The sequence below is a fragment of the Theropithecus gelada genome, chromosome 20, assembly GCF_003255815.1.
Source record: "Theropithecus gelada isolate Dixy chromosome 20, Tgel_1.0, whole genome shotgun sequence".
Classification (NCBI taxonomy): domain Eukaryota; kingdom Metazoa; phylum Chordata; class Mammalia; order Primates; family Cercopithecidae; genus Theropithecus; species Theropithecus gelada.
This window is the reverse complement of record NC_037688.1, coordinates 72,288,465-72,314,874: the sequence shown is the minus strand read 5'-3', so window position 1 is coordinate 72,314,874 and position 26,410 is coordinate 72,288,465. Positions and strand designations below refer to the sequence as shown.

General features: G+C 39.7%; 1 protein-coding gene across 3 annotated transcripts in view; it reads left to right on the top strand.

Annotated features, from left to right (window-relative positions):
* Window positions 1-26,410, top strand: part of ATF7IP2 (activating transcription factor 7 interacting protein 2) — an 89,336-nt gene that overhangs the window by 13,287 nt on the left and 49,639 nt on the right. For 2 of the 3 annotated variants that reach the window (XM_025370492.1, XM_025370491.1), the window contains exon 2: window positions 19,734-19,776. The exons of the other annotated variant lie outside the window; for it this stretch is intronic. The gene's annotated coding sequence lies outside the window, so the exon portion shown is untranslated. The remainder of the gene's footprint in view (window positions 1-19,733; window positions 19,777-26,410) is intronic. 3 annotated transcript variants of the gene reach the window in all.

The following is a 26,410-nucleotide window of genomic DNA, read 5'->3' as shown; positions in this document are numbered from 1 at the left end:
ATTGTTAGAAGTCAGGTAATGCAATTATCTTCAGCTTTATTGTTTTAGCTTAGGATTGCTTTGGCTATTTGGGCTCTCTTTTGGTTCCATGTGAATGTCAAGACTGTTTTTTGTAATTCAGTGAAGAATGACATTGGTACTTTGATAGTGAATGCATTGAATTTGTAGATTGCTTTGGGCAGTATGGCCTTTTTAATAATATTAATTTTCCTGATCAGTGAGCATGGGATATTTTTCCATTTGTGTCAGCTGCAGTTCCTTTTGTCAGTGTTTTATAGTTTTTCTTATATAGGAGGTCTTTGACCTCCTTGGTTGAAAACATTCCTGAGCATTTTATTTTATGTTTTGTAGCTATGGTAAATGGCATTGCCTTCTTGATTTGGCTCTCAGTTTGATTGTTACTGGTGTATAGAAATGCTACGCATTTTTATTTGTTGATTATTTTATTTATTTATTTTTTGAGACAAGAGTCTTACTCTGTTGGCCAGGCTGGAGTGCAGTGGCATGATGTCGGCTCACTGCAACTTCCGTCTCCCAGGCTCAAGCAATTCTCCTGCCTTAGCCTCCCAAGTAGCTGGGATTACAGGCATGTGACAGCACGGCCGGCTAATTTTTGTGTTTTTAGTAGACATGGGGTTTCACCATGTTGGCCAGGCTGGTCTTGAACTCCTGATCTCAGGTAATCCACCTGCCTCGGCCTCCCACAGTTTTGGGATTACAGGCGTTAGCCACTGCTTCCAGCTATTTGTTGATTTTTGCATCTTGAAACTTAGTTTGTTTATCAAATTAAGAGTTTTTTGGTAGAGTCTTTAGGGTTTTCTAGACATAAGATCATGTGTCATCAGCAAACAGATACATTGATATCCTATTTCCTTTTTCTTTCTTTCTCTTACCTGATTGCTATGGCCAGGATATATATAGTAGTATGTCGAATAGAAGTGGTGAAAGTGGGCATCTTTGTTTTGTTCAAGTCCTTAGAGGGGGTTCTTTCAACCTTTCTTGATTTAGTATGATTTTTGGCTGTGGGTTTGTTGTATATGGCCTTATGGCCTTTATTATTTTTAGCTATGTTCATTCCTTTTTGTTTTGTTTTATTTTGTTTTTGAGATACAGTCTCACTGTGTTGCCAGGTTGGAGTGCAGTGGCACGATCTTGGCTCACTGCAACCTCCATCTCCCAGGTTCAGGTGATTCTCGTACCTCAGCCTCCCGAGTAGCTGAGATTACAGGTGCCTGCCACCATGCCCAACTAAATTTTGTATTTTCAGTAGAGATGGGGTTTTGCCATTTTGTGGCCAGGCTGGTCTCGAACTCTTGACCTCAGGTGATCCACCCGCCTCAGCCTCCCAAAGTGCTGAGATTATAGGCATGAGCCACTGCACCTGGCCTTAGCTATGTTCATTCTATGCCTAGTTTATTGGGGGTTTTATCATGAAGTGATGCTAAATTTTATGAAATGCTTTTTGTGCATGTATTGAGATGATCATATGGTGTTTGTTCTTAGTTGTGATATATCACATTTATTGATTTGCATGTGTTGAACCATCCTTGCATCCTTAGTGTAAAACCCACTTGATTATGGTTTATTTTTATTTATTTATTTATTTATTTTTGAGTTGGAGTTTGGCTCTTGTTCTTGTTGCCCAGGCTGGAGTGCAATGGTGTGATCTTGGCTCAGTGCAACCTCCACCTCCCAGGTTCAAGCAATTCTCCTGCCTCAGCATCCCAATTACCTGGGATTACAGGCACACTACCATGCCCAGCTAATTTTTTTGTATTTTTAGTAGAGACGGTATTTCACCATGTTGGCCAGGCTGGTCTCGAACTCCTGACCTCGTGATCCACCCACCTCAACCTCCCAAAGTCTGGGATTACAGGCATGAACCACTGCCCCTGACCTATTGTCTTTTTGACGTGCTGTTGGATTCAGTGTGCTAGTATGTTGTTTAGGATTATTTCATTTATGTTTATCAGGGATATTGGTCTGTAGTTTTCTTTTTTTGCTGTGTCCTTGTTTGGTTTTGATATCAAAGTGATACCACCTTCATGGAATGTGTTAAGAAGAATTCCCTCCTCTTTTTTTTCCTCTTTTTTTTTGAATAGTTCCAAGAGGATTGGTATTAGTTTAGCTTTGTATGGTAGAATTCAGCTGTGAATCCATCTGGTTCTGGGCTTCTTTGTTGTTGGGAGAATCCTTTTTTTTTTTTTTTTTTTAATTGATTCAATCTCACTAATTATTCATCTATTATTTAGGATTTCTGTTTCTTCCTGGTTAAGGCTTGGGAGATTGTATGTTTCCAGTAATTTATCCATTTCCCATAGGGTTTCTTGTTTGTCAGTATATACCTGTTCATAATAGTCTCTGTTGTTGTTTTGTATTTCTGTGATATCAGCTGTAATGTGTCCTTCTTAATTTGATTTTGTTTATTTGGACCTTACCTATTCTTGGTTGGTGTAGGTAGTAGTTTCCCAATTTTGTTTACGTTTTCAAAAAACTAACTTTTTGTTTTATTTATTCTTCTTTTTGGTCTGTATTTCATTTAGTTCTGCTGTGACCTTTATTTCTTCTGCAAATTTTTGGTTTGATTATTTTTCTAGTCTCTTGAGGTACAATGTAAGATTCTTAATTTTTGAACTTTTTTTTTTTGATGGAGACGTTGAATGCCATGAAGTTCTCTCTAAGGACTGCCTTTGCTGTATCCCAGAGGTTTTAGTATGTCATCTTTCTATTTTTGTTTGTCTCAAATATTCTTAATACCCATATTCATTTTTTCAATGACTCAGTGATAGTTCAGAAGCATGTTGAATTTCCATATATTTTTATAGTTCCAGAGATTCTCTTGGCATTGATTTCTAGTTTTATTCTGCTGCAGTCTGAGAAGATACTTGATATGATTTTGATTTTTGTTTTGTTTCATTTTGAGACAAAGTCTTACTCTGTCACCCAGGCTGGAGTGCAGTGGCATGATTTTTGATTTACTGCAGCCTTAACCTCCCGAGCTCAAGCAATTCTTCCACCTCAGCCTCCCAAGTAGCTGGGACTATAGGCATGTGCCGCTATGCTTGGCTAATTTTTGTACTTTTTTGTAGAGACAGAGTTTCACCATGTTGCCAGACTGGTCTAAAACTCCTGAGCTCAAATGATCCTCCCACCTCAGCCTCACACAGTGCTGGGATTACAGGCATGTGTGACTATGTCTGGCCTGGTTTTGTTCTTTTAAAAAATATGTTCATAGCCAGGTACAGTGGCTCCCCCTGTAGTCCTAGCATTTTGGGAGGCTGAGGCAGCAGGATTGCTTGAGGTGAGTTCGAGACCAGCCTCTCAACACAGTGAACCCTTTCTTAAAAAAAAGAAAAAAAAAGTTGTCTTGTTTCGTGGTCTAATGGTCTGGCTTGGAGAATGTTCCATGTGCTAATGAGAAGAATGTATGTTCTGCAGGTAGAATGTTCTGTGAATGAATGTTAGGTTCATTTGATTTAAAGTTCAATTTCAGTCCAGTATTTGATTTTTCTGTTTCCATCTGTCTAGTGATGTTTGTGTGGAGATGAGAGATTTTCCAGGTTAATGGATGTCAGGTATAAACCCTACTGCTACCACTGCAGCTGGCTCTTAACTGTAAGTGCCACCCTACTGGCCTGGAGGTCAGCCCACATAGCTTATTACAACATGTGACACAGTGCACAGAGCTCAGGAGTGTGAGGTGAGTTCCATGCTGGCTACTCAGGAGATTGTGAACCTGCTCACCTACCTGTTACACAGCTACTACTACTGGCATTTGAGAAAACTACCACACTAAGGCTTTTTAGAACCAAGGTAATAATAGAGTTTTCACCACTGAACTCGTCCAGAAGCAAAGTCACAACCTCAAGAAAAAAAACTTCTCTCCTAGCAAAAGTAAGTTTAATAATAGCAAGAAGCAAATACGTCTCTGGATGTGCAGAAATAATCATAAAGTTACAGGAAGCATGAAAAAGTAAGGTATTATAACACACTCTCAAAGGAACATAGGAGTTCCTTAGCAATGGATTCTAACCAAAAATAATAATTGAAATGCTGAGAAGCTCAAAATGTTTTAAAGGAAACTTAATGAAATGCAAGGGAAATCTGAAAACCCATACAAAGAAGTTGGAAAATCAATTTAGGTTATGAATGAGAAATTTACCAAGGAAATTAGATATGTTTTCATAAAACCAAACAACTTTATGGCAATGAAAAATTCTTTGAAGGAATTTTGAAATGCATTTGAAAGCCTCAAGTATAGACTAGACAAAGCAGAAGAAATAATGTTTATGAATTAACCTAGTCAGAGAAAAATAAAGAATATGTAAGAATGAAGAAGGCCTTTGAAACATACGAGACTACATAAAGCCGCAGAACTAATGAATTAACAGTATTTCCAAAGGGAAAGAAAAAGCAAATATTTAGGGAACCTTTTTCAGGAAATAATTAATGAAGACCTCCCTAGTCTAGCAAGAGATTTAGACATCTTAGATACAGGAGGCCTAATGATTCCTAGGAAAATATGTGGCAACATGGGTTTAATGCCATATAGTCATCAGACTGTCTCAAGTCAAGGTGAAGGAAAGAATTATAAAATCAGCAAGAGAAAAGTGTCTAATCACATAAAAGAAACCTCATTAGACAAATAGTGTACTTGTCAACAGTAATCTTTTGTTTTTTCCTTTTTGGGACAGAGTCTTGCTCTGTCACCCAGGCCGGAGTGAAGTGGTGTGATCTCGGCTCACTGCAACTTCCACCTCCCGGGTTCTAGCGATTCTTCTGCCTCAGCCTCCCGAGTAGCTGGTATTACAGCTGTGTGCCCCCACACTCAGCTGATTTTTAGTGGAGATGGCGTTTCACCATGTTGGCCAGGCCGGTCTCAAACTCCTTACCTTAAGTGATCCACCCACCTCAGCCTCCCAAGGTGCTGGGATTACAGGCGTGAGCCCTGTGCCCAGCCTTTTTTTTATTTTTTGAGACAGTGTCTTACTCTGTTGCCCAGGATAGTGTACAATGGCAAAATCATAGCTTACTGCAACCTCTGCCCCCAGGTTCAAGCAATTCTCATGCCACTGCCTCCAGTTGGGACTACAAGCATGTGCCACCATGCCCAGATAATTTTTTTGTATTTTTAGTAGTGACAGGATTTCCCCACATTGGCCAGGCTGGTCTCAAACTCCTGGACTCAAGTAAACCACCCACTTTGGCCTCCCAAGGTGCTGGTTTTACAGGTGTGAACCACTGGGCCCAACCAAAAGTAACCTTATAAGTCAGCATGGGATGAGATGGGATGGGATGGGATTGTCAAAGTGCTGAAAGAAAAAAACTGGTGAACCAGGAATTTTTTATCCAACTAGATTAAGTTTCATAAATGAAGGAGAAATAGTTTTTCTTACAGAAGCAAATGGTGAGGGAATTGATCACCAGTAAGTAGACCCTCCCTACAATAAATCCTCAAAGAAATCCTAAGCATCTTAATGAAAGGTCAATATTTGGCTGGGTGTCATGGCTCATGCCTATAATCCCAGCACTTTGGGAGGCTGAGGTGGGTGGATTGCCTGAGGTCAGGAGTTCAAGACCAGGCTGGCCAACATGGTGAAACCTGGTTTCTACTAAAAAAATACAAAAAATTAGCTGAGTGTGGTGGTGGGTGACAGTAATCCAGCTACTCGGGAGACCTGAGGCAAGAGAATTGCTTGAACCCAGGAGGCCGAGGTTCCAGTGAGCCGAGATCACACCATTGTAGTCCAGCCTGGGGGACAACAGCAAAACTCCATCTCAAAAAAAAAAAAAGTCAATATTCATTATCATGAAGACACCTGGAAGGGGTAGAGCAAGGTGGCTGAATGGAAGGTGTTAGTCCAAGCTGCATCATTTTGTAAGCCTGCCGCCATTTTACAGAGCTTGCTCAGAGTGAAACATTCCACAGGGGCTTGGGCTGTGAGAAACATCCTGCCTAACCACCTGACTACAGAAACATTCTTATCACATCCTGCTGGACAAAGGCCCAAGGAGCATTCTTATCACATCCTGCCGGACAAAAAGGCCAAATCACCTGACCACAGGAATATCTATCAACATCCTCCCAGGCAGCAAGCCATACCACCTAGATCCCTCCTGCCCAGACCTATAATTACCCCAGCCTGTAAGTGGCAGTGGGCCTTGACACTAAGTTGGTCCCCCTATGTAGGTTTCTACTGACAATAAACCTGTGTTGCTGTTGAGCTGCCAACTCTCTGTTCTTAACCCTTGACTTTCCTTCAAATCTAACAGAAGCTTTCACTTGAAGTCAGGAGTTCGTGACCAGCCTGTCCAACATGGTAAAACCCCATCTCTACTAAAAATAAACTAGCTGGGTGTGGTGGCACATGCCTGTAATCCCAGCTACTCAGGAGGCTGAAGCAGGAGAATCGCTTGAACCCAGGAGGCGGAGGTTGCAGTGAGCCAAGATCACGCCACTGCACTCCAGCCGGGGCGACAGAGCAAGAATGCCTCAAAAAAGAAAAGAAAAGCTTTAAGTAATTTTTTTTCATAGACTATTTTGCTCTGTCACTCAGGCTGGAGTGCAGTGGCGCAATCACGGCCCACCATAGCCTTGACCTCTACAAGATCAAGCAATCCTCCTATCTCAGCCTCTCGAGTAGCTGGGACTACAGGCTTGCACCACCACCCTTGACTAATTTTTTATATTTTGTAGAGATGGGGTTTTGCCATGTTGCTTGGGCTGGTCTTGATCTCCTGGGCTCAAGCTATTCACTTGCCTCGGCCTCCCAAAGTGCTGAGATTACAGGCTTGAACCACCATGCCCAGCCAACTTAAACTAATTAACCTAATGATGCATCTTAAAGAACTAGAAAAGCAAGAGCAAACCAAACATAAAAGTAGTAGAAGAAAAGAAGTAATAAAGATCATTGCAGAAGGAACAAAAGATCATTGAAATTAAAAGTTAGTTTTTTTTAAAGATAAAGCAAATGTTTATGCAGACTATGAAAAATAATACCTCAGACATTCAAAGCATCATTTGTGGCTACTGTGAGCAACTTTAGGCCAATAAATTGGAAAATCTAGAGGAAATGGATACATTCCTGAGCGCATACATCCTACGAAGATTGAACCATTAAGAAATCCAAAACCTGAACAGACCAGTAACAAGTAATGACATAAAAGCTGTAATAAAATGTTGCCCAGCAAAGAAAAGCCTGCGCCCCAATTGCTTCACTGCTGAATTCTACTGAACATTTAAAGAAGTAATACCAATCCTACTGAAACCATTTTGAAAAGTAGGTGAGGAGGGAATACTTCCAAACTCATTCCATGAGATTACCCAATACCAAAACCAGACAAAGACACATTAAATAAATAAAACTACAGACCGATATCTCTGATTAGTATTGATATAAAAATCAGCAAAATGGTAGGTAGAAAACTGAATTTAACAATGCATTAAAAAGATTATTGATCATAACTAAGTAGGATTTCACTCAGCTTCAACATATGCTAGCTATCAATGTGATACATTATATCAACAAAATGAAGGACAAAAATATGGTCGTTTCATTTGATGCTGAAAATGCATTTGATAACATTCAACTTCCCTACATGATAAAAACCCTCAAGAAACTGGGTATAGAAGGAATGTATCTCAATGTAATAAAAGCCATATATGACAGACCACAGTATCATACTGAATGGGGAAAACATACAAAAAAACTAGAAACCTTTGGTTTGAGATCTGTAACAAAACAAGGATGCCCATTTTCACCACAGTTACTGAACATAGTACTAGAAGTCCTAGCTCAATGAATCAGAGGAGAAATGAGGGGCATACAAATTGAGAAGGAAGAAGTCAAATTGTGCTTATTTACAGATAATAAGATCTCATATTTGGAAAATCCTAAACAATCCACCAAAACTAGTAATACTGATAAATTGAGTAAAGTTGCAGTATACAAAATCACCGTACAAAATTCAGTAACATTTCTATACACTAACAGTGAATGATATGTAAAGGAAATCAAAATAGTCTCATTTATAATACCCACAAATAAGATTATTTAAAAAATTTTTTATTTCTGTGGGCTATTCAGGAACAGGTGTTACTTAGTTACATGAGTGAGTTCTTTAGTGGTGACTTGTGAGATTTTGGTGCACCCATAACCCAAGCACTATATACGGAACCCAATTTGTGGTCTTTTATCCCTCATCACTCTTTCCCCTGAGTCCCCACAGTTCATTGTATCATTCTTAATGCCTTTACATTCTCATAGCTTAGCTCCCACTTGTGAGTGAGAACATGCAATGCTTGGTTTTCTACTCTTGAGTTCCTTCTTTTCTTTTTTTTTTTTTTTCTTTTTGAGATGGAGTCTTGCTCTGTCACCAGGCTGGAGTGCAGTGGTGTGATCTTGGCTCACTGCAACCTCTGCCTCCTGGGTTCAAGTGATTCTCCAGCCTCAGCCTCCCTAGTAGCTGGGACTACAGGCATGCGCCACCATACCCAGCTAATTTTTGTATTTTTTAGTAGAGATGGGGTTTCACCATGTCGGCCAGGATGATCTCGATCTCCTGACCTCATGATCCACCTGCCTTGGCCTCCCAAAGTGCTGGGATTACAGGTGTGAGCCGCCACGCCCAGCTTATACCACAATTTCTTTATCCACTTGTTCATTAATAGGCATTTGGGCTGGTTCCATATTTCTGCAGTTACGAATTGTGCTGCTATAAACATGTCTGTGAAAGTGTCTTTTTTGTATAATGACTACTTTTCCTCTAGGTAGATACCCAGTAGTGGGATTGCCGGATCAAATGGTAGTTCTACTTTTAGTTCTTTAAGGAGTTGCCACACTGTTTTCCATGATGGTTGTACTAGTTTACATTCCCACCAGCAGCATAGAAATGTTCTGTTTATAGCACATCCACACCAACATCTATTATTTTTTGACTTTTTGATTATGGCGATTCTTGGAGGAGTAAGGTGGTATCTCATTGTGGTTTTGATTTGCATTTCCCTGATCATTAGTGGTGATGAGCATTTTTTCATATGTTTGTTGGCCATTTGTATATCTTCTTTTGAGAATTGCCTATTTCCTTAGCCCACTTTTTGATGGGATTATTTGTTTTTCTTGCTAATTTGTTTGAGTGCCTTGTAGATTCTAGATATTAGTGCTTTGTTGGATGTATAGGTGATAAAGATTTTCTCCCACTCTGTGGGTTATCTATTTAGTCTGCTGACTCTTCCTTTTTCTCTGCAGAAGCTGTTTAATTAAGTCCCACCTATTCATCTTTGTTGTTGTTGCATTTGCCTTTGGGTTTTTGGTCATGAAATTCTTGCACGTCAGTGTCTATGCTGGAGATACATGCCTGGTGTCACAAAGTGAAACCAGCACTCAGGCAAAAGTTTTCTCAGCAAGGCAATTTAGTTCTGCGGAAGGGTGCTTGTGTCAATCATGATCTCAAGAGCACACTGAACAAAGGAGGGAAAGGGTTTTTATTCCTAACATGGCCCCTGCATCTGTGTCAATCCCCTATGGGTAGGGGGTAGGTGGGTCGGACTGCACATTCTAAGTTGACCTGATTGGCTATTTGTGAATATTTTCCCAAATAAGGAAGGGAAGGGGGATGTGAGTTACAGTGGTGGGACATGCGGTTTTAAAGGGTGGAATGGGCGCAGAGTGAGCAACCAAGGGAGCAGATGTGAGTTATTGATTAAAGCTGATAGGAAGGTTGTTTACAGTAATTAGGGGCAAGGAGGCATGTAGAACAAGAAGGCTGAGTTTGAGAACAAAGAACAAGGAAGTTAACAGGCTAAACCTTTGAAGGGGAATATATTATATCCTACATCTAGAAGGGTTTTTCTGATGTTATCTTCTAGAATTTTTATACTTTCAGGTCTTAGTTTTAAGTCCTTGATCCATCTTGAGTTGATTTTTGTCTAAGGTGAGAGATGAGGATCCAGTTTCATTCTCCTACATGTGGCTTGCCAGTTATCCCAACTCCGTTTGTTGAGTAGAGTGCCCTTTCCCAACTTTATGTTTTTGTTTGCTTTGTCAAAGCTCAGTTGACTTTAAGTATTTGATTTTCTCCGTTCTCTATCGTGTTCCATTCGTCTTTGTGTCTATTTTTATACCAGTAGCAGGCTGTTTTGGTCACTATGGCCTTATAAAGTAGTTTGAAATCAGGTAATGTGATGCCTCCGGATTTGTTCTTTTTGCTTAGTCTTGCTTTGGCTATACAGGGTCTTTTTTGGTTCCACGTGAATTTAGGATTCTTTTTTCTAGTTTTGTGAAGAAGATGGTAGTATTTTGATGGGAATTGCATTGAATTTTTAGATTGCTCTTAGCAGTGTGGTCATTTTCACAGTATTGTCTCTACCCATCCATGAGCATGGGATGTGTTTCCATTTGTTTGTGTCATCTCTGATTTATTTCAGCAGTGTTTTGTAGTTTTCCTTGTAGAGATCTTTTGACTCCTTGGTTAGGTATATTCCTAAGTTGTTGTCTTCCCCCCCACCCCGCCCCGCCAGCTGTTGTAAAAGGCATTGAGTTCTGGATTTGTTTCTCAGCTTGGTTGCTGCTGGTATATAGGAGAGCTACTGATTTGTGTACAGTAATTTTGTATCCAGAAACTTTGCTGAATTCTTTGGGAGCTTTTTGGAGGAGTCTTTAGGGTTTTCTAGGTATACAGTCACATCATCAGCACACAGCGACAGTTTGACTTCCTCTTTATTGATTTGGATGCCCTTTATTTCTTTCTCTTGTCTGATTGCTCTGGCTAGGAAGAGAAGTGGTGAGAGTGAGCATCCTGGTCTTGTTTCAGTTCTCAGAGGGAATGCTTTCAGCTTTTCCCCGTTTAGTATTATATTGGCTGTGGGTTTGTCATAGATGGCTTTTATTACATTGAGGTATGTCCTTTGTATGCCAATTTTGCTGAACGTTTTAATCATAAAGGGATGCTGGATTTTGTTGAATCCTTTTTCTGTGTTTATTTAGAGATGAGTGTATAATTTTTGTTTATAATTCTTGTTATGTGATGTATCACATTTATTGAATTGCATGTGTGAAACCACCCCTGCATTTCTGGTATGAAACCCACTTGATCATGGTGGGTTATCTTTTTGATATGTTGTTGGATTCAGTTAGCTAGTATTTTGTGAGGATTTTTGCATCTATGTTCATCAGGGATGTTGGTCTGTAGTTTTCTTTTTTGATTATGTCCTTTGCTGGTTTTGGTATTAGGGTGATACTGGCTTCATAGAATGATTTAGGGAGGATTCCCTCTTTCTCTATCTTTTGGAATAGAGTCAGGATTGGTACTGATCTTTCTTTGAATGCCTGGTATAATTCAGCTGTGAATCTGTCTGGTACTGGGCTTTTTTTTTTTTTTTTTCTTTGAGACAGAGTCTCACTGTTTTGCCCAGGCTGGAGTGCAGTGGCACAATCTTGGCTCAAGCGATTCTCCTGCCTCAGCCTCCAGAGTAGCTGGGATTACAGGCGTGTGCCACCATTCTCGGCTAGTTTGTATTTTTAGTAGAGATGTGGTTTCACCATGTTGGCCAGGCTGGTTTGAACTCCTGACCTCTGGTGATCCACCCACCTTGGTCTCTCAAAGTGCTGGGATTACAGGTGTGAGCCACTGCGCCTGGCCTATGTTGATAATTTTTTAATTGCCGTATCAATCTCGCTGCAAGTTATTGGTCTTTCAGGGTATCTACTTCCTGATTTAAGCTAGGAGGGTTGTAACTTTCAAGAATTTATCTATCTGCTCTAGGTTTTCTAGTTTACACGCGTAAAGGTGTGGAATTAGCCTTCAATGGTCTTTTATATTTCTGTGGTGTCAGTTGTCATATCTCCTGTTTTGTTTCTAATTGAGCTTTTTTGTTTTTTGTTTTTTTCTCAGCTTTTCTTGGTTAATCTTGCTAATGGTCTATCAATTTTACTAACCTTTTCAAAGAACCAGCTTTTTGTTTCATTTTTCTTTTTTTGTTGTTGTTGTTGTTTGTTTTTATTATACTTCTAAGTTCTAGGGTACATGTGCACAACGTGCAGGTTTGTTACATAGGTATACATGTGACATGTTTGCTGCACCCATTAACTCGTTTCATTTTTCTTTTGTATTTTTTTTTTGTTTCAATTTCATTTAGCTCTGCTGTGATCTTAGTTATATTCTTTCTTCTGCTGTGTTTGGGTTTAGTTTTTTCTGGTTTCTCTGGTTCCTTGAGGTGTGACCTTAGATTGTCTGTGCTCTTTCAGACTTTCTGATGTAGGCGTTTAGGGCTATGAACTTTCCTCCTAGCACCGCCTTTGCTATATCCCAGAGGTTTTAATAGGTTGTATCTCTATTGTCATTCAGTTTGATGAACTTCTTAATTTCCATCTTGATTTCATTGTTGACCCAATGATCATTCAGGAGCAGGTTATTTAATTTCTATGTGTTTGCATGGTTTTGAAGGTTCCTTTTGGAGTTGATTTCCTGTTTTTTTCCACTATGGTCTGAGAGAGTGCTTGATATAATTTCAATTTTATTTATTGAGGCTTGTTTTGTGGCCTATCATATGGTCTATCTTGGAGAAAGTTCCATGTGTAATGAATAGAATGTATATTCTGCAGTTGTTGGGTAGAATGTTCTTTAAATATCTGTTGAGTCCATTTGTTTCAGGGTATAGTTTAAATCCATTGTTTCTTTGTTGACTTTCTGTCTTAATGACCTGTCTAGTGCTGTCAGTGGAGTATTGAAGTCCCCCATTATTATTGTATGGCTATCTATCTTGTTTCTTAAGTTTAGTAGTAATTGTTTTATCAATTTGGGAGCTCCAGTGTTAGGTACTTCCATATTTATGATTGTGATATTTTTCTGTTGGATAATGCTTTTTATCATTATATAATGTCCGTCTTTGGTCTTTTTTAAGTGCTGTTGCTTTAAAGTTTGTTTTATCTAATTTAAGAATAGCTACTCCTGCTCGTTTTTGATATTCATTATGCATAGAATGTATTTTTCCACCCCTTTACCTTAAGCTTATGTGAGCCTTATGTGTTAGGTGAGTCTCTTCAAGGCAGGAGATAGTTGGTTTGTGAATTCTTATCCATTCTGCAATTCTGTATCCTTTAAGTGCAGCATTTAGGCCATTTACATTTATTTATTTATTTATTTATTTATTTATTTTTTTTTTTTTTTTGAGACGGAGTCTCGCTCTGTCGCCCAGGCTGGAGTACAGTGGCCGGATCTCAGCTCACTGCAAGCTCCGCCTCCCGGGTTTATGCCATTCTCCCGCCTCAGCCTCCCGAGTAGCTGGGACTACAGGCGCCCACCACCTCGCCCGGCTAGTTTTTTGTATTTTTTAGTAGAGACGGGGTTTCACCGTGTTAGCCAGGATGGTCTCGATCTCCTGACCTCGTGATCCGCCCGTCTCGGCCTCCCAAAGTGCTGGGATTACAGGCTTGAGCCACCGCGCCCGGCCGGCCATTTACATTTAATGTTAATGATATGGTTTGGCTGTGTCCCCACTCAAATCTCAACTTGAATTGTATCTCCCAGAATTCCCATGTCTTGTGGGAGGGACCCAGGGGGAGGTAACTGAAACATGGGGGCTGGTCTTTCCCATGGTATTCTCGTGATAGTGAATAACTCTCATGAGATCTGATGGGTTTATCAGGGGTTTCCGTTTTGCTTCTTCCTCATTTTTCTCTTGCCACCGCCATGTGAGGAGTGCCTTTCGCCTCCTGCCATGGTTCTGAGACATCCCCAGCCATGTGGAAATGTAAGTCCAATTAAAACTCTTTTTCTTCCCAGTCTCAGGTATGTCTTTATCAGCACATGAAAATGGACTAATACAGTTAGTATTTAGTTGTGAGGTACTATTCCGTTCATCATGCTATTTGTTGCCTTTATACCTTGGTTTTTTGTTTGTTTGTTTGCTTATTGTATTTTTGCTTTATAGGTCCTATGAGATTTATGCTTTAAAGAGGTTCTGTTTTGATGTGTTTCCAAGATCTGTTTCAAGATTTAGAGCTCCTTATAGCAGTTCTTACAGTGCTAGCTTGGTAGTGATGAATTCGCGCAGCATTTATTTGTCTGAAAAAGACTGTGTTTCCTTAATTTTTGAAGCTTAGTTTCACCGGATACAAAACTCTTAGCTGATAATTGTTTTGTTAAGGAGGCTGAAGATAAGGCCCCAAATCCTTCTAGCTTGAAGAGTTTCTGCCAAGAAATCTGCTGTTAGATTACCTGTTGCTTTTGCCTTACAGCTCATAAGATTCTTTCCTTTATCTTAACTTTAGATAATCTGATGACAGTGTGCCTAGGTGATGATCTTTTTGCAATGAATTTCCCAGGTGTTCTTTGAGCTTATTGTATTTGGATGTCTAGGTTTTTAACAAGGCCTGGGAAGTTTTCCTTGATTATTCTCCCAAATACGTTTTCTAAACTTTTAGCTTTCTCTTCTTCCTCAGGAATGCTGATTATTCTTAGGTTTGGTTGTTTAACATAATCTCAGACTTCTTGAAGGCTTTGTTCATATTTTCTTATTCTTTTTTTTTTTCTTTGTCTTTGTTGGATTGGGTTAATTTGAAAACCTTGTCTTCGAGCTTTAAAGTTTTCTTCTGCTTGTTCCGTTCTATTGCTGAGACTTTCCAGAGCATTTTGCATTTCTATAAATGTGTCCATTATTTCCTGAAGTTTTGATTGTTTTTTATTTATGCTATCTATTTCACTGAAGATATCTGCCCTTATTTCTTGTATTTTTTTGATTTCCTTAAATTTGGGCTTCACCTTTCTCTGGTGCCTCCTTGATTAGCTTAATAACTGACCGTCTGAGTTCTTTTTCAGGTAAATCAGGGATTTCTTCTTGGTTTGGATCCACTGCTGGTGAGCTAGTGTGATTGTGTGATTGTGTGTGTGTGTGTGTGTGTGTGCAGGCGGAGCAGGGGAGGGGAAGTTAAGGAACCTTGTTTTGTCATATTACCAGAATTGGTTTTCTGGTTCCTTCCCATTTGGGTAGGCTCTGTCAGAGGAAAGGTTTAGGGGTCAAGACTGTTGTTCAGATTCTTTTGTCCCATGGAGTGTTCCCTCAGTGTAGTACTCTTCCCCTTTTCCTAGGAATGTGGCTTTCTGAGAGCCAAGCTGTAGTGATTGTTTCTCTCTTTAAAATTAAATACCTACTAACTAACCGAAGAAAGATACCTACAATAAAGACTGTAAAACCCTGATGAAAGAAATTTAAGAGGACACAAAAAAATTGAAATATATTTCATGTTTATGGATTAGAAGAATTGATATTGTTAAAATGTTCATACTAGTTAAAGCAGTCTGCAGATTCAGTGCAGTCCCTATCAAAGTATGGATGACATTCTTCACAGAAATGGAGAAAACAATCCTAAAACTAGTATGGAACCACAGAAGACTGAGAATAGCCAACAGTATTCTGAACAAAAAGAACAAAACTAAAGGAATCACGTTACAACTTCAAGTAAGAGCTATAGTAACCAAAACAGCATGGTACTAGCATAAAAACAGACCGAACAGTAGAACAGAATACGTATCCCAGAAACAAATCCATATACCTACAGTGGGTGAACTCAGTTTGACAAAGGTGAAACATTTGCGAGAAGACGGTCTCTTCAATAAATGGTGCTGGGAAAACTGGATATTCACATACAGAAGAATGAAATTAGATCTGTTATCTCTCACTGTATATAAAAAGGCAAAATGGATTACTTAAATCTAAGTTCCCAAACTATGAAAGTGCTAGAAAAAAATCATTGGGGAAACTCTCTAGGTTGTTGTTCTGGGCAAAAAATTTTTATAAGCATTGGTAACCAAATGAAAAATTGACAAATTGGATCACTTCAAGTTGAAAAGCTTCTGCACAGCAAAGGAAACAATCTACAAAGTAAAGAGACAAGGCACAGAATGGGAGAAAATATTTGTAAACTACATGTTTGACATGGCATTAATAACCAGAATATAAGAAGTTCATACAGCTCTGTAGGAAAGAGTCTAATAATCCAATTATACAATGGTAATACCTGAATAGACATTTCTCAAAAGGAGAGATACAAATGGAAAACAGACATGTGAATAGCTGCCTAACGTCATTGATCATCAACAAAATGCAAATCAAAGCAACAGTGAGATATCATCTTACCTCATTTAAAATAGCTTTTATTCAAAAGACAGGTAATATGAAATGCTGGTGAGGATGTGTAGACAAGGGAATCCTTGTACATTGTTGGTGGGGATGTAAATTTGTACAACCAGTATGGAGACCAGTTAGGAGGTTCCTTAAAATCTAAAAATAGAGCTACCATGCAATCCAGCAATCCTGCTGCTGAATATATACCCAAATGAAAGGAAATCAGTTTATCAAAGGGATATCTGCAGTTTCATGTTTATTGCAGCACTGTTCACAATAGCCAAGATTTGGAAGCAACCTAAGTGCTCATTAGCAGATAAATGGATAAAGAAAATATGGCACATATACACAACAGAGTACTATTCAACCATGAAAAAGAATGAGATCTGTCATTTACAACAATGTGGATGGATCTAGAGGTCATTATCTTCAGTGAAATTAGCCAGGCACAGAAAGACACACTTATGTTCTCACTTATTTGTGGGAGCTAAAAATTAAAACATTTGAATTTATGAGAGTAGAAGGATGGTTACCATACACTGGGAAAGGTATTTGGTGTTGGGGAGGAAGGTGGGGGTGGTTAATGGGTATAAAAAGTAGTTAGAATGAGCCAGGCACAGTGGCTTACACTTGTAATCCCAGCAGTTTGGGAGGCCAAGGCGGGTGGATCACCTGAGGCCAGGAGTTCGAGACCAGCCTGGCCAACATGGCGAAACCACCTCTCTACTAAAAAACACAAAAGTTAGCCTGGTGTGGTAGTGGTGGGCACCTGTAATCCCAGCTACTCAGGAGGCTGAGACAGCAGAATCACTTGAACCCAGTAGGCAGAGGTTGCAGTGAGCCAAGATCACACTGCTGCACTCCAACCTGGGCGACCGAGCAAGACTCTGTCTCAAAAAAAAAAAAAAAAAAAAAATATTTAGAATGAATTAAGACCTAGTAACCTAGTATTGCACAAGTGGGTGACTATAGTCATCAATAACCTAATTGTACAGTTAAAAATAACTAAGACTATAATTGGATTGTTTGTAACACAAAGGATAAATGCTTGAGGGGGTAGATACCCCATTTACCAGTGTGATTATTACACATTGCATTTCTATATTAAAGTGTCTTACGTACCCACAAAAGTTACAAATTAAAACTGGAAATAAAAAGAAAACCTCATGAAAGTCTAAGAATCAGAGGTCATATAAAACAATCACATAAAGGAAGAAGAGAAAGGAATCAAATGGCAACACAGTACAATTCAATTATACCACAAATACAGAGGAAGACAAGGAAAGAATTTATAAAACAACTAGGTAATAATAATGTGACAGGATCAAAACCTCTCATATTGATATTAACATTGAACATGAATGGATGAAATACTCCACTGAAAAGAGAAACTGATGGAATGGATTTTCAAAACCCATCAACCAAGTATATGCTGCTTACCAGAAACTCATCTTACATGTTAAGACACATTTAGACTCAAGTTGAAGGGGCAGAAAAAGATATTCTGTGCAATGGAAACCAAAATTGAGCAGGAGCAGCTATACATATCTCACATACAATTAGCTTTGAATCAAAAGCAGTAAAGAAAGACAAACATCATTATTTGGGATCATTTCAAAAAGGGGATACAGCAATCCTAAATATGCATGCACTCAACACTGGGCCACCCAAATTCATTAAATATTACTGTAGTTAAAGAAAGAGATAGACAGCTGAACAATAATGGTAGGGAACAACACCACACTCATACTAGACAGAAACTGATAATCTGATCCTAAAATTTATATGGAAATTCAACGGACCCACAATAGCCAAAACAGTCTTCTCCAAGAATAACAAAGTTGGAGGACTTACACATCCTGAATTCCAAACTTCTCACAAATGATAGTAATCAAGATAGTGTGATACAGACCTATACACAAATGTAATAATTGTGAACCCAGAAATATACCTTCTCATTTAAAGTCAATTTGTTTTGTATGAAGGTGTCATAAGAAAGGAAAGTAACAGTGTTTTAAAATTGTGCTGGAACAATTGGATGTCCACTTCAGTCATAGAGACCCTAACCCTGTGGCACTAGAGGAATTAAAGACACATACATAGAAATACAGAGTGTGGAGTGGGCATCAGGGGGCTGACAGCCTTCAGAGCTGAGAGCCACGAACAGAGTTATTTACTGACAGCAAGCCAGTGATAAGCATTGTTTCTATAGATTATAGATTGACTAAAACAGGAAACAAAGGGATGGGCTCTGGCTAGTTATCTGCAGCAGGAACATGTCCTTAAGGTACAGATTGCTCATACTATTGTTTATGGTTCAGGTATCACTTAAGTGGTTTTCTGCCCTGAGTGGGCCAGGTGTTCCTTGCCCTCATTCTGGTAAACCAACAGCCTTCAGCGTGGGCATCATAGCTATCACGAACATGTCACACTGCTGCAGAGATTTTGTTTATGTCCAGTTTTGGGGCCTGTTTATGGCCAGATTTGGGGGCCTGTTCCCAACATATCCCCCTTTTTTGTTTTTGCAAGACGATGAAAGCAAAGGTGGCTTTATCACGGTGAGCTGCTTCTCTCAGGAGTCAGGATCCGCATCTGCAGACTATACAAAGACAACACAGATTAAAGGCACAATCATTATTGAAATCACAGAGCCTCCAAGTGTTTTTATCCATTTTAATGGGTTAATAGCTGCTAATCTGTCTGCAGCTCCTTCAAGCACTCTAGCTCCTGGTATTAAGGTTAGGTGTGCCTGAGATGCTTTAAATATTTGTTCTTTTAATTTTGCAATGTCCAAAAACAAGTTTGTAGAGGGTCCTTCTAGATGCCTTTTTATTCTTTCCCAAATTTTGATCCTATTAAGAGCCATTAATAGTTTCCACAAATCCTTGTGTTTAGCTCCTAGAGCAGGCCATATCATTTGAGGTTGAGGTGCCACTATACTGCCATGTTTCCAGATAATAGGCACTCTTGTCATTCTTCTTACCATTTCTGCCATCTGACCACTTTGTTCAGACCAGCTGAATATAGTGTGACCATGGCATGCTGACTGAGAGGTACAATTCATGCTAAACATCCCCTTCAGGGACCAATCAATAATGATTCCATGGGAATCATTGCGCAGCACCTCTGCCTGTTCTGCAATGCAATTGTCCCAAACAAGTACGTTCATTTTTTTGGGCCAGGTCCAATTCTGTTTACAAATAGGACCAGAAGGCACATGTAACTGTGTCATCTAGTAATTATGTCTAGGCACTATTGCCAGCCAGGATTGATAGCGAGGGGGTAGGCAACTAGTGGCCTTTCCCAAACAGATAGGTGAATGTTCAAATCCTAAAGAAATATTCTTAACAGCTCCTTCCTCATGTGGGTGAGACGGGCCTCTATCATCTGTAGGACCAAGCATCCAAGAGCTATCATTAGTGTATACCTCCACTGGGGGGTCCAGCCAAGTTACAGGCTGTAAAAATGGTGGAAAAGGTAAATATGCCCAATGACTATAATTGTTGTCTGTGTCAGCCCTTGCTAAAGGAATACTCAGGGCAGTGGTGATCACTGCTGTCATAGCTATCATTAAATTACTCATTGTGACTGGTTGTCCCACTTTCCTCAGGTTTTCTTCCGCCATCTGTGACAGCTTCTTGATCTGTCCCCAGGTAGGTGGCTGCATTCAACAGGTGTTGCTTGTGACAGTTGGGGTCCTCCTAAGTGTCAGTCTCAACATGACTGCAACTGGTGGGTCTTTGGGATCCTCCCAAAACCTCTTCCTGAGTATCTGGCTCATAGTAAGGCTTTAGGTGTCTCAGTGGCACCCAGATTGGCTGTTGATTCGGTCCTGGCAAAACACAAGCATAATCTCTACCCCAAGTTATTAATTTACTTGGGGGTAAAATAATTAGTTTCCCAATTTTTTATCGGATCTCTCCACCAAACCAGTTGTTCTGCTTCTGTCTTTGCAGCTGGTTCCTGTAAGTGCTGTTCAGCTGCTGATAGCATCTGGCCTTTAGGAAGGCTCAAAAAATTTAGTTGATAATGCTAGATTCAATTGCATATGTGGTGTCCTGTAGTCCCTGTTTCCCCACTTTTGCTTTTGCAACTGCTGTTTCAGGGAGAGATTCATTCATTCCACAGTGGATTGTCCTTGAGAGTTACATGGGATGCCAGTAATGTGTTTAATATTCCATATAGAGAAAAATGTAGCTAGAGCTTGGTTAGTGTAGCCTGGGGGCATTTTCCATTTTAATAGAGACTGGGATGCCCGTCACCGCAAAACACTGCAAAGGTGACATTTAACACAGGCAGAAGACTGTCCTGATTGGCATGTAGCCCAGACAAAGTGAGAAAAGGTATCTACACATACATGCACATATGCTAGTCTCCCAAATGAGAACATGGGTGACATCCATTTGCCAAAGACAATTAGGTTCCAGTCTGCAAGGATTAACTCCTCCTGTAAAAGATGAGGAATGTACCATTTGGCAAGTTGGGCATCGCTGGATAATAGCTTTAGCTTCTTTCCAGGTAATGCTATATCTGCGTTTGAGACCAGAGGCATTCACATGGGTTAAATTGTGAAAGTGTCTGGCATTAGATATTGCAGTAGCAACTAGGCAATCAGCCATTTGATTCCCTGCAGTCAAAGGTCCTGGAAGAGGTATATGAGTGCTAATGTGAGTGATGTAAAAGGGTGCATTCTACTCCTAACTGCTGTTTGCAGTTGGGAAAATAATCAGTTGTTCATCTATATGAAATCATAACTGAGCATTTTCAATTAATTGTGTGGAATGAACCACCTATGAAGAATCAGAAATCACATTAATAAGTATATCAAAAGCGGTCAATACCTCAATTATAGCTACAAGCTCTGCTTTTTGAGCTGAAGTATAGGGCGTCTGAAAAACTTTACCTTTCAAGCCAGAATAAGAAATTTACCATTACTAGACCCATCTGTGAAGACATTTTGAGCACCCTCAGTTGATTTAAATTTAGTTATTTTAGGGAGAATCCAATTAAATTTTAAAATTTTCAAAAATTGGAACAGTTTTGTTTTAGGAAAGTGGTTATTGAGAATACCCACAAAGTTAGCTAAATGGGTTTGTCAAGTAGGACTATTTATAAAAGCTTGCTGTATTTGTGCCTTCATAAGAGGGGCAGTAATTTTTCCAGGATTATATCCATGTAATTTAACAATCCGAGTTCTCTCATTTCCTATCGTAATAGCGATTTGATCTAAATGAGAAGTTAGAGTCCGTGAATTAGTATGTGGAAGAAAAAACCACTCTGCAAGATCGTGCTCTTAAACAGTAACACCAGTAGGTGAATCTGAGTTGAAAAAATTAGCAAATCTAGAGTCTTCTCTGGATCTTTTCTACTTATTTGAGCCTTATGCACGTGGTTCTCAATTAGCTGTAACTGTCTCACCCTCCTTTGTTAATTGCTGAGGGCTACTGAGACTAGGATCTCCTCTAAGGATAGAAAACAGATTACTCATGGCATAGGTAGAAATGCCTAGAGCAGGTTATATCCAGTTAATGTCCCCTAGTAATTGTTGAAAGTAATTTTTGAAACATTTAATGTTTTCAATTGATCTCTACGTATGGTTACTTTCTGTGGCACTATTGTGTCATTTACTAAGGTCCCCAAGTAGGAGTAAGGAGCAGTAGTCTGAATTCTGTCAGGAGTTATAATTAAACCAGCGTAAGCAATCGCAACTTGCACGTGATCATAAGATTGGAGTAATAATTCTCGAGTGGGGTCAGCACAAAGTACATCATCCATATAATGAATAATGTAACACTGTGAACATTTTTTATGAGTAGATTCAACTGCTTGCCCTACATACGTCTGGCAAATTGTTGGACTGTTTAACATGCCTTGTGGCAACACTTTCTAATGAAAACGCTTAGCAGGCTGCAGGTTGTTTAGTGCAGGAATTGTAAATGCAAACCATTCAAAGTCTTGCTCAGCTAAGGGGATAGTAAAGAAACAGTCTTAAATCTATGACTGTTAAAGGCCAGTTTTCCAGAATGATAGCAGGAGAAGGCAATTCTGGCTTTAATGCCCCCATAGGTTGTATAACTGATTTAATGGCCTTGAAGTCAGTTAACATTCTCCATTTACCTGATTTTTTCTTAATTATGAAAACTGGAGAATTCCAAGGGGAGATTGTTGGAGCTATGTGTCCTTTTTCTAATTGTTCAGTAACTAAGTCCTGTAAAGCCTCCAGTTTCTCTTTGCTCAGCGGTCATTGTTCTATCCAAATTGGCTTATCTGTTAACCATTTTAAAGTATAGGTTCTGGAGGCTTAACAATGGCCACCATCAAAAATGATATCCTAAACCTTGGCGGAAACTTTCTTTCCACTTGAAGCGGTTCCTTCAAACCTTGCAAAATTTTTCCAGCCCCATACCAGGGACATACTCCGTTTCATGCATCATATGTTGACTTTAAGGGCTGTATAATTGCTCTGGAATTAGAATTTGTGCTCCCCATTGTTGTAATAAATCTCTCCCCCATAAATTTATAGGTATAGAAGTTACAATTGGTTGAATAGTCCCAGGTTGTCCATTGGGCCCTTCACAATGTAAGATACAACTACTTTGATATACTTCCGGTGCTTTACCAGCTTCAACTGTGTTAAATTGAGCAGGTTGAATTGGCCACGCAGACAGCCAGTGCTGTAGAGAAATGAATGAAATGAAATGTCCGTTCCTGTGTCTACCAAACCTTTGAACGTCTTTCCCTGAATAGTTACTTCACAGATAGGACATTTGTCAGTAATTTGATTCACCCAGTAAGCTGCTTTGCCTTGTTTATTTGTGTTTCCAAATCCTCCTGTTCGTTTAGTTTCACTTTTCCCCATTTCCACATACGGCACAATCAGGAGCTGTGCTATATGCTCTCCTGGCTCTGCTTTCCAGGGAACAGAAGTAGATATAACAATCTGAATTTCCCCATTGTAATCTGAATTAATGACTCCTGTATGTACTTGCACTCCTTTTAAATTTAAACCAGAGGCCGGGCACAGTGGCTCACGCCTGTAATCTCAACACTTTGGGAGGCTGAGGTGGGCGGATCATGAGGTCAGGAGATCAAGACCATCCTGGCTAACATGGTCTTGATCTCTACTAGAGATCTACTAGTAGAACTCCATCTCTACTAGAAATACAAAAAATTAGCCGGGCGTGGTGGTGGGCATCTGTAGTCCCAGCTACTCAGGAGGCTGAGGCAGGAGAATGGCGTGAACCCGGGAGGCGGAGCTGTCAGTAAGCCGAGACCTTGCCACTGCACTCCAGCCTGGGTGACAGAGCGCAACTTCGTCAAATAAGTAAATAAATTTAAACTAGACCTACCTAGAAGTAATCCTACCGTCCTGACTGCTGGCATCATCTAACTGGAGACAGCAACATTCTTTAACAGTCCTATTATAAAAGGAGAACCTGGTCTATATTGATTAATAACTTGTTTAAATTCTTTAAGTATTTTAAAAAGAAAAGGCTCAAAAGTAGCTGTAGTATTTCCCTGTTGATCTGGGTGGTGTATTCTAACAGGGAACTGCGAAGCCTCTATATCACCCTCTTGTCTAGCTTACTGAATTCCTGAATAGAACTGAGAGTGGTCGCTTGAGGCGCTGCATGAACAGTTACTGCGGCAACTACTTTTCACCCACTGTCCTCTGGAAAAGAAAGATCTGGAGGGTCAGGCCACTCTTTTTCTTCAAAATAATGAGGGGGTACAGAAGGGTAGGGACAAACCTCTCCCTCCTTTGCTGCTTTAGCTTTAGCTGATCAACAGACCTGCTCTGTCACCTCTTATGTTACTTTGTTATACCCTCCTTCCTCCTCATCAGTGTGAAAAGGTTCCAAGGTGGAACGAACCAGAGCCCACACTTGTCCCACTGTGTTATCCTGATGCTTCTAAGCTCCCCTTCTTACTCACCACAGGGATTGCTTAAGAGTACTCGGGTGTCCTCCAGCGTAGTTCCAGGTTCTCCAGTCATCACTCTGGCGACCCTTCGACCTGGGTTCAAGCCCCACATATGGGGCTCAGTCATGGAGACTCTAACCCAGCGACACTAAAGGAATTAAAGACACATAGAAATATAGAGTGCAGAGTGGGAATTGGGGCTGACAGCCTTCCTAGCTGAGTGCCACAAACACAGTTTTATCCACATATTTATTTACAGCAAGCCAGTGATAAGCATTGTTTCTATAGATTATAATTTAACTAAAACGGGAAACAAAGGGGTGGGCTCTGGCTAGTTATCTGCAGCAGGACCATGTCTTTAAGGCACAGATGGCTCATGCTGTTGTTCTCGGTTCTGGAACACCTTAAGGGATTTTCCGCCCTGGATGGGCCAGGCGTTCCTTGCCCTTATTCTGGTAAACCAACAACATTCAGCGTGGGCGTCATAGCCATCACAATCATGTCACAGTGCTGCAGAGATTTTGTTTATGTCCAGTTTTGGGGCCTGTTTATGGCCAGATTTGGGGGCCTGTTTCCAACAGACCCCTATCTCTCACCATATGCAAAACTTAACGAAAATGGATCAAAAACCTAAATATAAGCACTTATAAAACTTCAAAATTCTTAGGACCTTGGATTAGGCTGTGATATCTTTGCTAAAAACACATGTAAATGTGTTTTCAAATCTTTAGAAATTATGCTTTATGAAAATTTTACACTGTTTTCTAAGCATGCCATCAAGGAATGGGAAAGACAATCCATAGAATATGAGGGAAAGTTTGTAAATTATATCTTATAAGGGACTTAATCTAAAATATATGAGGAACTCTTACAAGCCAGTAATAAAAAGGCAAATAACACAGTTTTTAAATTCTCAAAGAATCTGCATAGACATTTATCTAAAGAAGATGCACAAGCCTCCAAGAAGTATGTGAAAAGATGCTCAACATCATTAGCCATCAGGTAAATGCAAATCAAAATGGCAATAAGGCACCACATCAGTTGCAACAGGATAACTATACTAAGACAAACAGATAAGAAGTGTTGGTGAAAAGGGTGTTAAAATTGGAACTCTCATTCACTGCTGGTTTGAGTGTAAGTTGTTCCAGACATTTTTTAAAACAGTCTTGGTTGGTAGTTCCTCAGAAGGTTAAATCTAGAGTTACCACATGACCAAATAATTCTGCTGCTAGGTATATAGAACAAAGAAACATGAAAACATTATGTCCACATAAAAACTTGTACATGAATGTTTATATCAATTTTTTTTTTTTTTTTTTTTTTTTTTTTTGCGACTGTTTCGCTCCTGTTGCCCAGGCTAGCGTGCAATGGCTCAGTCTTGGCTCACTGCAACCTCTGCCTCCCGGGTTCAAGTGATTATCCCACCTCAGCCTCCTGAGTAGCTGGGATTACAGGTGCCTATCACTATGCCTGGCTAAGTTTTTTTTTTTTAGTAGAGACGAGGTTTCACCATGTTGGCCAGGCTGGTCTTGAACTCCTGACCTCAAGTGATCCACCCGCCTCGGCCTCCCAAACTGCTGGGATTACAGGCGTGAGCCACAGTGCCTAGCCAGAAATCTTTAAAGGTAGTCAGTTCCATGCAATTGTGAAGCAGAGTCAGATCTTTTTTAAAAAAAAAAAAAAAAAAGACACCTTAATATTAAATAATATAGAAACAATAATGTAAATTAGGGTTTTAATATGTTATGTATAACTAATGTAAATGGATTAAATTCTGTTGAAAGACATTAGATGAAAATTTTTGGGTATTACAAGAAACAAATTGATAAAAAAATGTTAAAGGTAGGCCAGGTGTGGTGGCTCACATCTGTAATCCCAGCACTTTGGGAGGCTAAAGTGGGCAAATCACCTGAGATCGGGAGTTTGAGACCAGCCTGACCAGCCTTGAGGAACCCCATCTGTATTAAAAATACAAAACTAGCCAGGCGTGGTGCCACACGCCTGTAATCCCAGCCACTCGAGAGGCAGGAGAATCACTTGAACCCTGGAGGCAGAGGTTGTGATGAGCCGAGATCGCACCATTGCACTCCAGCCTAGGCAACAAGAGTGAAACTCCGTCTCAAAAAAAAAAAAAAGTTAAAGGTAAAGGATGGTCAACATCATATTCAGTAGAATTTACATCATCATAAAACAGATGAAAAGTACAGATTAGATTATTTTATGATTTTAAAATGAAGTTAACAGTGAGGATACAGCCAAGCAATTGTACATCTGAGGGAAAAATGAAAATAAGTCCTTTCCTCTATGTGCTAAAATAAATTCTAGATGGATTAAGGACTTAAATTGTAAAAGACTTGAGAAAAT